Genomic DNA, 16065 nt, shown 5'->3' on the forward strand with positions numbered 1-16065 from the left:
ATTAACTTTTTGAAAAATATTAATCAGCAATTGAATACTATTCAGTGTAATTCTAGGCTATCCTAAACTATCAAGTGCCCAAGAAGAGGAAATTTATTCTAGTGCTGGCCTAAGAAAAAAGATTATAGATATAGAGGGGTAGACACAGCCACGAAATATATAGATATAGAGGGATATGCATAGGCATATGTCCATGTTACATCCACCAGTTTTCCTTTCCATTAATGTAACTAAAAACTCACTGCCACCTGGCCAGTGTACTGAAGGGTTGAGTGTTGACCTATGAACCAGGATGTCACAGTACAATTTCTGGTCAGAGCACATGCCCGGGTTGTGGGATTGATACTCAGAAGGAGGCATGCAGGAAGCAGTTGATTAATGATTCTCTCTCATCATTGATGTTTCTATCTCTCTCGCCCTCTCCCTTCCCCTCTGAAATAAATTAAAAAAATTTTTTTTAAAGAATTGAAATCCTCACAAGTTAACTTATTTAGGAAAATACTTTACCTAACTGGATTCTGTGAATTGAAAGGCCCTTTCCTTTCTGATTGGTGGAATACCGAAAGAGAACTGAACTGTAAGTATAGATAGAGACCAGAGTTTTATCCTAGTTTTGCCACCACATTGTATGACCCTGGAGATTTCATTCAATTTCCCCATTTTACCATCTGGAAAATATTGACAATAGACTAAAGAACCTCTATAATTCCTTATTCACGCATTTTTCTCTGACAAGAGTCTACTTGTGCAGTATCTGAAACTTTTCAAAAATATTAATTACTCAATTGCCCCACTAGATGGTAGCAGATTCCTGGTTACTGTATTATTCAGAACAACAATTGAACTTTCTGAACATCTCTAATTTCTACCATCAAAAGTTAAGAGAAGGACTTTGCCTTAGCTGTCAAAAGACTTGAGTTTTACTCTCAACACTGACATTTATTACTAGAGGCCTGGAGCACAGATTCATGCACCAGGGTGACCCCTTGGCCTGGCCTGTGGGGATCAGGCCAAAACCAGCAGTACAACATCCCTCAGCATCTCCCGAGGCGTCCCAGAGTGCGAGAGGGCATTCTGCAAAGTTGCTGTAGCTCAGTAGCTTCTGCATTGTCTGTCTGCCCCCTGGTGGTCAGTGTGAGTCATAGCTAAGGTACTGGATGGTTGGCCAAATCTATATATAGATTTGTGTGATCTTGGCCAACTGGGCCTTTAGGATTTCTGATTACTTTCCATAAAATCAGAGGGCATCTTCTCAATCTAAAACTATGACTGAAAACTATAACCATTGCAAGAATAAGACCATTTAAATAGTATTGTCTTCTTTTTCTACCTTGAGTAATTTAAACAGCCTGCATTTGTGATAAAGAAAAATTCCATTTTCTATCTATTGAGATCGTGAGCAATTCACAATATTTTTATTCCCTCACTTGCAAAAGTGGGAAAATAATTCACCAAGGGATATTATAATGAGCAAATAGATATGACCAGTAAAGTAGTTAATAAAAATTATCCATTACTGTTTTGTAAATTGTTATGATTTTGTTCTGTGGCTTTAGACTCCCTCAGACCATTGGTCCTAACATCTTTTCTGATAGTATTCCCAGGTATAAGCCAGTGCCTTTATGCTGAGTCTCACTTAAAGGTTCAGAATCTGCACTGAACAGTACCTGGTCCAGAAACACCTCATGAAATACTCTCATCTGAGTTGCTACAAAAAGTCCCAGGCTTTGGATATGCAAGTCCTAAAGGAGTCTAGGTGTCCTGCCTTAATCAGTCCCCATTGAAACTCCTTAAATGAGCCCTCCAAAGGCCTTCCAATCTGTAGTTATGTCCTGTGGTCTCTTGTATTCCCCCTTTAAGAAGTGGGAGTCAACCTGAGGACCTCCAGGTAAATATGGTGGGCTTCCAATCGTAACCAAACACTACAAAGATTACAGAAGTCCATGTGTCTGGTTCCTCTTCAAGCTGGCTCTGTTCATTCACCACAATCATCAATTATGTTACTTTTAAATAAAAATATCGTGTTATATATTGCATGACAAGAGTTGCCATGTTCTCTTGGGTTTGGGGTTTAAAGCCTCAAAGACATAAAACACTGAACAGATCGAAGGCAACAAGTCATGAACAAATAAAATTCCTAGGACCCACTGTGCTTCTTTGACCTCATTAACTGTCAGCACTTTGAAAATATTTGATGTCATAGCCTAGCAGAATTAAGGTGAAAGCATAGCAAAACTGGCTATAGTTCTTAACAGAAATCATTCCTTTAATTACCCCATCTTTTTCCAAAGAACTGCACTGGAACCAATTTCTGTTTTGCGCTCTCTCTCTCTCTCTCTCTCTCTCTCTCTCTCTCTCTCTCTCTCTCTCCACTTCTTCCCCTCCCTCTATTCCCTTCCTTTCTCCCTTTCTTTTATTTTTTTTTCTTTTTCCAATATAACCTTCATAATGAGAGACTTCTGTTATGAACTAAGTGTGTTCCCCCAAAATTCATTTTTTGAAATCCTAACCCCCCCAAAGTGATAGTATTCCAGGTAGGTCCTTTGAGGTAATGAGGACATGAATATGGACACTTCATGAGTGGCACTAATGCCCCTATAAAAGAGACCCTAGAGAGTGCTCTTTCTTTTCCTGCCTTGTGAGGACAGGGCCAGAAGACAGCTGCTTTCTATGAACCAGGAAGTAGATGCTCACCTGATACTGAGTCTTCCTGTGCCTTAATCTTGGACTTCCCAGCCTCCAGAACTGTGAGAACTAAATGTTTGCTCTTGAATCTGCCTCCTACCACCCTATAACATTTTTGTTATAGCAGCCTAAATAGGCTAAGAGAGTTTCCACATCTTTCTTTCCAACCATCAATAACTAATATGAATATATAATACAAATTCCACTCATAAGAGTAACAAAAATTATAAAGTACCAGGGAATAATACTTAAAACTTTTATAGAGGAAACTATATATTTTACTGAATAACAGGAATAAGAGGAAGACAAAGGAGAAATGTTACCACCATTGAGGTTAATATTTCATATGGCAAAATATCAGGTTTTCTCCAATTTAATCTATAAATTCAATATATTCAGAAACAATATTGTCTGTGAATGTGCGTCTGTGTGTGTGTGTGTGTGTGTGTGTGTGTGTGTGTGTAATACATAGAAAAAAATAACTGGCATTTATTTATTTACTTATTGAATTTATTGTAATGACATTAATTATTATAATTACATAGGTTTTAGGTGTATAATTTTATAATATATCATTTCTATGTTGTAGTGTGTGTGTGGCACCCTAATCTTCCTCTCTTTTGTATTTCAGTATATAGCATATAATTTATCTGGCAGTATTCCAGATGTATGTGGAACAGGGTGAGTCTGGTGAAGATATCAGTGTTGACAGGGGCGGTGAATCAGATAGCATGGCCCAGCCCAGGTTAAATTCAGTGAGGATGCAGCCCAGCCACTCAAGATCAGAGCAGGTGATGAGGAAGCAAAACCAGAGATGGGCTGGGTCTAGAGATATCCAGCACCCTTTATCAGGGATGAGGACAAGAACCTAGAGACTCCATAGCACCCCTAGATAAGAAGCTGCCAAGGGTATTGAAGAATCCAGAAAATAAGTGTGGTTACCCCTTTAATGAGGCTGTACTAAGAATCTATCTGGCCGAAACCGGTTTAGCTCAGTGGATAGAGCGTTGGCCTGAGGACTGAGGGGTCCCGGGTTCAATTCCGGTCAAGGGCATGTACATTGGTTGCGGGCATATCCCCGGTTGGGGGAGTGCAGGAGGCAGCTGATCGATGTTTCTCTCTCATCGACGTTTCTAGCTCTCTAGCTCTCTCCCTTCCTCTCTGTAAAAAAATCAATAAAATATATTAAAAAAAAAAAAAAGAATCTATCTGTTCACACCACTGGTTTTTTATTCATCAAGTCAATCAAAGATGACTCAGGGCCTGAACAAAGGCACATAAGATTAAAATACTTCTTAAAGGAATATCTCACACTTAAGAAAGAATAATGAATACAAACTAGAAGAAAAAGAAAAGTTGACCTCTGATTATATATTCTTTAGCTTAGGAAAAATTCTGTAGATGCAGACTACACTACACTCAGTTCACTGAGGGCAGAGCTTGAACTTGACCTGCCCCTTTTTTAGAGGCCAAGCTGCTGCCTGGCACACATGTGCTCTCAGTGAATGTTTGCCTTCAGTGCAGTCGCTGTGGATGACACTGCTGAGCATATCCAAAAGCAAAAGCTTGTGATAGTGTCCTGTTGAGTGACCCTAGTGCAGAGTCATAAACCCCCTGACCTTTGGCCCTCTCCTGACCTTTAAGATGAATGCATATATAAGCACACAATAGAATTCAAGCAGCCCAAACAAGAACGAAAGCCAGGATATAGGTTCCAAAAAAACATAAACTTCCTGCTTGCCTATTACATTTGGTAACCCCTGGCACCCTGAATGCCATTCTCACTAATGGTGAACTCTTTACAATTGCTTCACACACATGGTACAATAGCCTGGAAGTCAGGCCTGGTCTTGGCATCTACTAGCTGTGTAACCGGGAGCAAGTCATTTAATTTTGTTGTTTTCTTTTTCATTAGGTAGACTAACAGCACAGTTTCAGCAATAATCGCTCATTTCAGCAATTATATTCTGATTCTAAGCTGATTGTGAAGAAGGGAAAATTGGATTCAACGGGGCTAGCCAGTGTTCCTGATCTTTGTAAATTCCCACACAGTCTTTTACTTCTCCTAATCCACATACTTTTCAGTGTGTGAACAACTAAACTGCTTACAGGAGATTTACTGGTGACATAAACCCAAGGAGGATTCCAGCAAATTACATGTAATCATCTCTCTGTGTGCTTTAGAGCAGTGCATACTCTCACATGCTCCTGAATTGGTTAACAGTCTAAAAAATGTTCTTTAAATAGCTTAACATGAAGCTATAAAAATATAAGGTTCCTATGTTTTATTTAATACATTTTAGAAGTATTTTCACCTTAAGTGCCTTTTAGTCTTTATGGGCAATGGCCTTTAAGATTACTAAAGACGTCATACAAATGATAAAATTAGCAAATGTTGACATATTAAATCGTCAGTAGATAACTGACTAGAACAATGGCCATGAAGGTAGAATTCTGTGATGGTACATGTGCCTTCCTGTGACACTGAGACTTCTGGGAAATGGTGTCTCTGAGTAGAGAAAAGCTCCAATCTTTTAAAACGGGGCCTTCAAGGAGGCCAGGAAGGGGCAAGGGCAGGAAGTAATCAGTTGGGAAGCAGAGGCAGCTCAGAGTGAAGTTATGAAGAAGAAGCCGTTTAACTTTGATCTTCCCATAAAACCCTTATCACCATCCCATCCTGGCACTGACTGGTGTCCTCCATCAAATTTACAATTGCAAAGGTTCATCAGTTCAAAGTACATTACCTTTCCATCTAATAGAAATTTCCTATCCAGTTCCAGTTAGGAGTAAGATTGAATAAACACATTATATCCTGTCTCACTGAATATAGCTCAAAACCTAAACTAATAACTCAGAGCAAGTGGCCTGGGAAAGAAGGTAAGATGTGGAGGACCATTGAAAGAGCAGTGTATCTATCTTTCTTTACCACTGGTCTCCCCTCACCTAACCTCCAAATATGCTAACACCTGGAAGCCAACATCAGTAAAGACAGATGTTCCAAGAAAGCTCTCTAGTTTAAGCTTGGGGAGTGGATAAGGGGTTACTTCACAGCACAAGGAATGAGGGCCTGTAGGTACCTAAAGCTCTGAGGGAGGAGAGATTTTCTCCCAACTAAAAGGAGGTGAGGTCCTAAGACTTAAAACAGTGGGGTGCTCTCACTGTTTTTTTGTCTTTCAACCACCAAGCCACAAACTCTGGTGGAGTCACAAGAAGTGTCTAACAGAGCAAATAGATCTAGTACTAGCTTTCAGGCAGTATGACTGAAAAAAAGGAGCCCCAGGGACCTGGAAAGTAATAGAAAAATCACAGCGAGAGAGGAACACAGAAAAGTAACCAGATAAAGTTGTCTGTGAACTTCTGGGCTCACCCCATGCAAGCTGGGCACACATAGATCTCACACTAGTCAGCATAGAAAAAACTCTGAGGACAAAACAGAGAGTTAGGTCATTGTCCTTGTTTCAGACTTGCCACTGAATGATACAGGCACAGGTCAGATCCAAATAGGACTGTAAAGACTTTGAAAATAAGAATGAAAGAAGTGATGCCACAACCGACTCTGCAGACACTGAAAGAAAAATTAGGGGACACTATGCAGAGGTCTATGCATATAAATCTGCTGACTATCTGAATTCAAGATAAAACAGAAAGCTGGAATTCTAATTCATAATTATTAAGAAAATTAATTTTATAGCCCTAACCGGTTTGGCTCAGTGGATAGAGAGCATCCACCTGTGGACTGAAGGGTCCCAGGTTTGATTCCGGTCAAGGGCAGGTACCTTGGTTTCGGGCACATACCTCGTAGGGAATGTGATGGAGGCAGCTGATTGATGTTTCTCTCTCATTGATGATCCTAACTCTCTATTTCTCTCCCTTACTCTCTGTAAAAAAATCAATAAAATCTATAAAAAATAAAATAAAATTATATTTGTAGTTATAAATATTCCAAACAAGAAATCCCTAGGTCCAGATAGTTTCACTTGTGAATTTTACCAAAACATTGAAAGAAAAACACAAATTCTACATAATCTCTCTCAAAAATTAGATGATAGGGGAACACTTACAACTGATTTTAAGGCTGGCATGATATTCACACTAAAACTAGACAAAAATAATATAAAAAAAAACTACAAACCAATATCCCTTGTGAATATAGATTTCAAAATCCTCAATAAAATATTATCATATTTAATGCAGCAATACTAGTATACAAAAAGAATAACACATCATGGACCAAGTGGAGTTTATTGCAGGAATGTAAGGCTGGTTTAATATTCAAAATTCAACCAATATAATCCACCCTATTAACAATTTATAAAAATTTTTAAAACTCACATAACTATATCAATAATGCAAAAAAGTATTTGATAAAATTTGATAACAATTCATGATGTTAAGAAACCCCTTAGTAAATGAGAAATAGAAGCCAACTCTCTCAATGTAATACTAATATCATACTAAAATCTAAAAGAATGGGAACAAGGCAAAAATATGAATCTCACTATTTATTATCATACTTATCCTATACAATAAAAGCCTAACATGCTAAATGTCTGGTAGTCCCATCAGCTATTCAACCAATCAAAGTATAATATGCTAATGATATGCTAAGGCCACTCAACCACTCACTAAGATGGGCACTGACCACCAGGGGGTAAATGCTCCAACCAGTAGGTTAGCTTGCTGCTGGAGTCTGGTGGATCAGAACTGAAGGAGACAGGCCAGACACTCCCTGGAACCCTCCTACAGTCTCTTCCTGGCTGGCCAACCTACCATATCCCTCCCTGTCCCTGATCCTGCATTTTTTAATTATTGTGTTATTTTCCATACAAGCAACTGTAAATCTACTTTTACCCCACCCTGTATGAAAACATCTCCTTCTGGAGGTAGCCCAAGAGAAATGTTATCTAGGATTCTATTAGAGAAAGGATGTGTGTTGCTTTTCAATAAATAATATTGACAAGTGTATCCCTGGAGAAGAGAGACACCAATGACTCTCAACCTTTTTTCCACAGTGAGCACTCTTGAGAGATGACATTGAAATCTTATTTATGTGCAATGGACATAAATAAGATTTCTGTTCAATCCCAAGCATAGTATTTCTGATGCCACCTCTTTTTCTCCCACTCCAGGTCATACAGTTGAGACTCCTAGAATTAAGTTCATGGTTTTATAGGCATACACAAGAGCCCACTAGCTTCTTGGATTCTCCCTATTTTTAATGCTCAAATAATTAGCATCTAGGTCTCTACTACGTGTGATTACACAGACTCCAAACTCCTTTACAAGTTGGTTGTGGCTATGCCGGGTTTCCCTGCCATGTTTCCCCATCCCTGCGATCTCATAACTACTCTCAATGCTGGTGACGTTGTCTCTGTTCCACCTTACTCCAAAACTAGACACCACCTTCCTTTCTCCAAAACACAGCTGACATGAGACTTTATTCTTCAAAACACTTCACTACAGAAATTCTGCTATAATATAAGCTACTCTTGGTTGGGTATCTTTGTTTTGACACTGATGTATCTCAAACACCTATAATATTGCCTGATATATAGTACATGCTCAGTAAGGCTAGTTGAATAAATGGAAAATTTATAAAAACATATGCAATTATAGTAGGAAATCCTATCCTTAAAAATCCATCAGTCATTCCTCAATTTTCAACAAAATTCCTAGGACCCATTAACTTTTCTCACTGAGAAAAAAAAATTATCTTTAGCTGATTTTTGGAGCAGTTAGGTTTCTTTTATTTCAAATCCAGCATATCAAAATAGGATTTTATTTTACCTTTGCATATAAAAGGTTCGTGCAAGTGTTTACTCCCAAACCCCAAACTCCCTCTAACCCCCAAGTGGCAGGGCATTCATCTTTAGCATGTGCCAATGAAAGCTCTGCAGATCGGGTTTTTTTCCTTAGCCACTTCAAGGAATCTAGATCGGTTCTCCAGCTCCCCCAGCTCCTTCCTGCCTTGTATACACAAAGCAGTACTGAACGTGGAGAGCATTTCCCAATCCATCATTAAGAGAAGGTAAGAAGGAGAAAATCAGTCTTTATTTATGGAATCACAGATGTCACACCTCCTCCCACCCCACTCCACCCCACCATACACAATGGCAAATCCCTCTGCTTGTGCTCTGGCTCCATCTCCTCTCACCTTCTCACCTGTCCAGCCTTGCTCTGTTTTTCTCTCTCTGGCTCTCCAACATATCTCTATTGGCTCCTTTCAATCAGCATTCAAATATTATTCAGTCTCTCCAACCTAAAAACAAAAGTCCTTCCTCAATTCTATGTCCTCCTTTAGCCATTATCCTATTTTTTGTCTCTCCCTAACAGAAAAATATATTGACACTTTTCAACTTGTTTCCTCAATTCTTAATGATAACTGCACACTGCAACCTAGTTCCCACCCGTTTATTCCACTGCAGTGCTCTTGACAAGAACTCCACCCCTATTTTCGATATATTTTACACCTAATGTTTCATAAATTCTCAACAATATTTGATGATATTGGTAACATTGTCCTTCCCAATACCTCCTCCCCTGACTTTAACGACACCAAGTTCTACGTTTCTGGTTTTTCTTCCTCAGCATCCTTTGTGTACTCCTCCTCTCATTGCTTGCTCATCAGTGTTCTGAGAGGTTCTGCATGATGGCATTTTCTGTTCACACTCTTCTAAACTTCCCGATGACATCGATTACCATCTTCATGCTGATGGCTTCCAACTAGATGTCTTCAGCCTGGATTTCTTTCTTACTTTTTAGGTCACAATGCCCAACCCTTCTGAACATGTTTATTGAAACCTTAAACTCAGCATGTCCCAAATTAAAGTTATCTTCCTCAAAATATTTGGCAGATCTTCGGTCTCAGCTGAAGTTTGTGCCAGTTCTGAATGTTAATAAAATGTAGTGGAAGAAACAGAGACGTTTCACTTTGGGACTAAAAAAACAAAACAAGACAGAACAAGCCCCGTTATCCTGCCAGTGATGATCACAGAAGCACATGAAGAGGCTTAAGATCCGTTTTTAAATGATGGTCTTTGCTTCTTTCTCAGCAACTCAGCCTCACAGGCACCTTCACCCTACCTTCTAATTACTCTGTTAATCATTTTCAACATCCTTCCATTTTACTGCCATGCAGTATGACAATAGATTACCCTCACTACAAAGGCTATCTTTGAATTCCCACGGGCATTTAGTAATGTTTTATTATCCCCAGGCATAATCCTATGAGAAGATTAGATCACTAAAAGTAGTTTTGTGCGATCAGCATAAAGCGACCAAGGAGAGCTTGCCTATGATGTGGGGTTTGAAACCTGAAACCCTGCAGCTTACATGGGGGCCTCTGAAGGAGCTCTGGGAAAGTCACCGAAAGCTGACTTGCTTGGGTTTGTGCAAGTCATTGACCGAAAAGGAACTTCAAGAAACTTCTGATGGCTTTATAAAACCATAGACTTAAATACTTGATGTTAAACAAATTTTACATTCACACACAAATTGTCATTTTATTAATTGTTAAACATTTTTATTAGCGATGTTTTCATTTTAAGTTTAATGAGAAGTCTCAATGATCGGAAAAGACCAAGGTTTATTTGGCTTAATTAAATTCTTTGTACAAATTTAAACTTTGTCATCTATCGATATCTAAAGGAGAAAAACAAATTATGGGTGATAGATGAATTCAGAAGCATAGTCAGTTTCCCAAGAGAGCATTTCACAAAAGGGAGAGATTTGGGCAACCAAAGACCACCTAAATGACATTGATGACCTTCAAGTTGGGAGAAGCATATGTAGGGAAAGGCTAAAGGAATTCTAAAAAAGAAAAGTGGAGGGATATATAATGTCTTAACCACCTAATAATCTATTTCTCACGCTGAATTCAGATTAATCGTTTAAAAACAGAAATTGAATAATTTTCATTGCCCTGCTTAAAATGTATAAATGGTTTATTATGGCCCTTAGAAAAAAATACAATATCCGAACTTGACCTAAAAATGGCTTGGCCTGGCCAGTGTGGTTCAGTGGTGGAGTATGAACCAGAGATCATGTTTCTATTTCCATGATCTTTGGTTCATAGGGTATACGTCCAGGTTGTGGTCTCAATCCGCAGTAGGGGGCATGCAGGAGACAGCCTATCAATGATTCTCTTTCATTATTGATGTTTCTATCTTTCTCTCCCTCTCCCTTTCTCTCTGAAATCAATAATATATATATATATATATATATATATATATATATATATATATATATATATATATATATATATATATATATATATATTTTAATGACATATATGCCTGGACCTTAATTATCTTTATAAGATTACAACAAGCAATAATTCCTACTCCTCTCTGGAGGCTAGGCATACTGGGCATTATGGGTTGATTTGTGTCCCTACAAAATGTTAAAGCTCTAACTCCCAATATCTCTGAATGTGACCTTCTTTGGGTCATTGCAGATGACTTCATTCTGGACCTCATCTAATATGACTGCTGTTCCTATGAAAAGGGGAAATGTATACATAGACAAAGATGTAGGGAGAATGCCATGTGAAGATGTAGGCAGAAGTGGGAGGGATGCTTCTACAAACTAAAGAGCACCTGAAACTGCCTGCAACAATCTGCCAGAAGCTAGGAGAGAGACATGGAACTGACTTTTCCTCCCAGCCTTTTGAAGAAATCAACCCTACTGACATGTTGATTTGGACTTTGGACTCTGAGACAAATGTATGTTGTTCAATCCACCACTGTGTGGAACTTCATGGCAACAGCCTTAGGAAACTAATACATGTGCTTCTGTCAACTCTTTGAATGGACCTTTGCCCATGTTGTTCCCTTCACCTACAGAGAGCAACTTTCCTCTTTTCCTCAATCTGCACTTAACATAAATTCAACATGAACCTGAATTTCTTCAAAGCATTGTGCCCTCCTAAAATATCTAATTGTTTGCTTAATATCTATCTTCTGCATCAGGCTATAAGTCCCAGCTAAGACTGTGTTAATTTCATTCATAACTGTATCCTCTGTGACTGGCACATAATCAATGCACAAGAAATATTTACTGACTGGGTCCCTTGGTTTTTCACTTGGAATCCTCTGTTCCCAAATATTATTTCAGAGATTCTGCATCCTTAGTAGTAATTCCCACCAAAATATTTCTATCCTCATGTATATATTCATGTGCCTGAAGGCTGCCACATATTTCTGTAATTCATTGTTGTCATACCTAACATTTTATTTCATTCCACTACACATCTGTATAAGCAATAACATTTGTAAATGTACCAGTCTCCAGGAATGTTTTTAATTTGAGTCCTATATTACTGAAAAGAATTTCAATTATTTGGCATGCTGACATCCTCATAAGATTCTATCTGTCCAGCAAGGCAATTGAAAGAAATTGGGTGTGAGAGAACACTGAAGGAAAACTTTCTAAAACAAGAAGTTTGTTTAACCTGTGTTTCCTGGTATAAAGATTTCTGGTGAGGTATCTAGGTAAGAGGTTTGGTGAGAATTATCTAGAATCTATAGAAAAGTGAAAGTTAACCTCAAAACATACTAATATATATTGATATATTTGTAAAAGGATAAAAGAAAGAACAAATGGTTCTAGGTAGGATACTTTTATTTCTCAGGTCAATTCTAACTTCATTTGACTTTGGACTCTAAAGAATTACACTAATCCTTGAACAGAGTCTACTCATAAGATAGATCAGACATCAGTGTAATGAGCTGTTAGTGTGTTCACTGAGTGGAAGCATTTTAATATATCCTAAAGAAATGTTCCTGAGTCGATGTGAGTTCAGAAGGCATTCTCTTAATGAGATAATAGCTAGAGATACCACATGAATTAGTGTCATGTCTTCAGATGGATGCTCAGGGTCACAAGAGAACGAAAGGGTGGCAAGTCTATTTTGAATTCCATTATATAATGACATAAACTGTAGTTAAACCTACTACTCTTGAGCATAGGAGAATCAACATTAGATTTGTTCTAGTCATTCATTCAGTAAATATTTCTTGAGCATTTATTCTGTGTCAACTATTGTGGTAGATGGTGTTAATACAAAATTGAATAAAAATAATAGTAACAATAAGAATAGCTATTCTTATTGAATGTTGATTATATGCCAATCACACAACTAAATGCTTTCAATACTTTTTTTTCTTTACTTATCACCATAGCCCTATGAGGTAGGTACTATAATTGTCCTCATTTTATGAAATGAAATTCCAGAGGGGTCTAGTAGTGTGAACAAGATCAAAGAGCTCATATTTATTTATAATTATGCCTGATTTCAATGCTCTAGGTCCTACCCAGTGCACTATACTAATTCACAATATACAATAACTCAATTACTATAATTTCCCCCCCAAATCCATAAACTTTGGGTTGAACTTCTGAGCGGTGAAAGATATTTAAAAGTAAGTTTGAGAAAGGGGATTTAACTTCATAGTAATACAGAAATGGCATTAGTAACATTTTCATTACAATGAGTTTATGGACCATTTCACATAAGCTCCCCAAGTTTCCAAAGCCAGGATTATGGTAATTTTGGCTCCTCTCAAGTGATCTCAAGAAAAGCAGAAATGAAAGGGCTTTGGATCTTCAAGTCCAATAGGTGTCTGTGTGTGTGTGTGTATGTGTGTGTTGGGGGTAGGAGGGTGAGGGAGGGCAAAATAAAAATAGTGTAATAAAGAGACCTGGAATTTGAGTAAAAAGAAATGTGTTTTTTATTTTTTTTTTGTGTTTTTTTTTTTAATCACTAAGACAAAAACCGGGTTTGCATATATTTTGCTAGGGAAGAAGCCATAGTGTTCATGAGCTTCTCTAAAAACACTCTGACCCCAAATTTTGAACCAAAACAGAAAAGGAAAATATTTTTCAAGGATCCAGAGAAGAGATGGTATACAGATGTAACTATTTGTTGAACTCAAAATTCTTGAAATCATATTATGGCTATCCCAAAACAGAAGATTAGTTGGCCTCTGCTTTATAACTGAGCCTGTGTATTCTCTGACATATATCATTTTAGGATTTGTCTTTCATGTTCAAGAGGGCAAGCATCTTCCCCACCGCTGATCTTTCCTTCCTTTGTAATTTAACAATCCTGGCATCTCTCTGTCTCCCTCAATCATTTCATGCTAGAAGAGGAGATGTGACTTCATCTAACTGGCAAATGTGAGAGAGAAACTGTTAAAGCTTTCAGGAAAATGTGCTCTTTTCTATAGTTGGGTAAAATCTGTGCTTGGAGATGGGGTGCCTTTTTTGTCCTAGTACAAACAAAGACAAACAGATGAAATCTCCTGATTCCTAGATACAGCCCTAAAAAGCCAACTCCTCCACAGATTCTCCAAGAGCAGTTTTATCAGTAAGTAAGGGCACCTTAGCCTCTACGTACTGACTCTTTTCTTCTCAATTATTCTGAAACTGAATGAGGAAGCAGTATACTACCTACTAGTTTTCTTCAAAGACCCCAAAACTAAAGATAAATTGATAACAGTAGCTTGCAAGCAAGACACACACACACACACACACACACACACACACACACACACACACACACAAAGAAAAAGCTTCCTTTTGGTATATTCTGGAAATAAAAGACTAGAATTGGATAAAAGTGGTTTAAAAATAATAATATTGGTTCTGTTTTTCATTCCCAAGCATTACTAATATAGCCCGGCTTGGCCAGATCCAATGTGACCCATTTGTAAATAAGTATGTTCAAAGCTTAACGTGAAAAGCTCAGAAGTGTGGCAAAAAGATGGCCACTAACCCGTTTTGCAGCCAATAGAAACATTTGATAGAGTAGAATTGGAATTAACCTTAGAGGATGAGTGGGGATAATCCTGAGTAGTGGTAGGTAGTTTTCTATTGAATGCTGAGACATTTCCCTTTGAGCCATCCATCTTTTATTTTCTTGACTATTCATTGTAATTGAAGCAGGACTTGTCCAAGTGTGGGGGCCATGACAATGTGCTTTGCCCACCTCCTACTACAGACAGTGTAATTGATCAAGGGCCCAATTTGGGAATCCATGCCAGTATTTGCATATAGGCAGGCCTTCCATGATCTGTTCCAAGCAATGACTGAGTACACAGTGATAGTAAGGGAGATCCCATTCCAGAGAGCCATGAGATGTTTGTGGGACAACTTTGTCTAGAGGATTCTTTAATGGTTTTGCCAAAACTATGTGGCACTTCATCCAACATTCTCTCCCTCTCTCCTTCATTCTAGGTTAGATTTGCACAGTGGTCAGATGGTTCTCCCAGGCTTCCCTGGGAGATAACTTCCTTTCACAATGATATATTTTCCTAGTAGAACCCTTTCATACATGTTTAATCACATTTTTTGGAGGACACCAAAGGAATGTTTTACAGATAGCACAAGTAGAGTCCATTTACATTGGAGAGGAACTAGAGTCCAGGATTTATACAACATTGTTAACTAAGAAAAGAACAGAGTTAGCTAGAGCTTTAGAATATAGTTAAAACAACTTCCCTGCCAATGCTGAGTGGCTCTGTACTTTAAAAGATAGATTTCAAGCACTGCCAGAAAGAGGTAATAGCATTTGGTTTTGTCAGAACTGATGCTGACTTTTCAGCAAACATAAGTATCGGAGAATTCACAGTGGGGTTCAGTTGAGAATGAACTGTTAGTGTAGACTTGAAACAAAGAAAGAGCAGCATCAGAGAAATCCTTAAAACTGACCACAAGTTTTATCAGCACTACATAAAGAAGTAATTGGTGGTTAATACTGGAAATAGATTATCTGCCTCTTTCCAGTATGGTTTCCAAAATGAACAGACCAAGAAGCAACAGCCTTTACAAATTTGTGCCTGAACAATATATATTCTTATTTATGTGTGTACACTTTCAAAATAATTCTGACTCTTTCCAATCCCTCCAATGGGTCATACCTCATAAACAACTGGAAATGAAAATGTTTTCACTTGGGCTGTGGTATATTCATAGATAGATTCTAGAGCTGTGTTGTCTAATATCATAGCCATTAACCACAGATAGCCTTTTAAATTGAAAATTAAATTACTAATATTCGATAAATGTAAAATTTAGTTCCTCACTGTGCTATTCACATTTCAAATGTTCAAGAGCCATATGTGAGGAGTGCTTCTTGCCTTGGCCAGCACAGATATAGAACATTCATCATTGAAAAGGGTTCCATTAAACTGTAATGTACCAGAGGAAGTCCCTCAGGGGAACTTAGTTCCCTGGCTTTTTAAAGTAATTCTCTGATCTGTTGGTGTGGGAAGAGAGTGCTGTAAGGTCACTGTTCCAGCACAGCTCCTCTCACATCTACTAAAGAGGCTGGAAGGCTGTTGCAGGCCATTAATATTTTTAGGAGCTACAGAACTGTTT

Source organism: Pipistrellus hanaki, assembly GCF_964339955.1.
Source record: "Pipistrellus hanaki genome assembly, chromosome: 1".
Taxonomy (NCBI): Eukaryota; Metazoa; Chordata; class Mammalia; order Chiroptera; family Vespertilionidae; genus Pipistrellus; species Pipistrellus hanaki.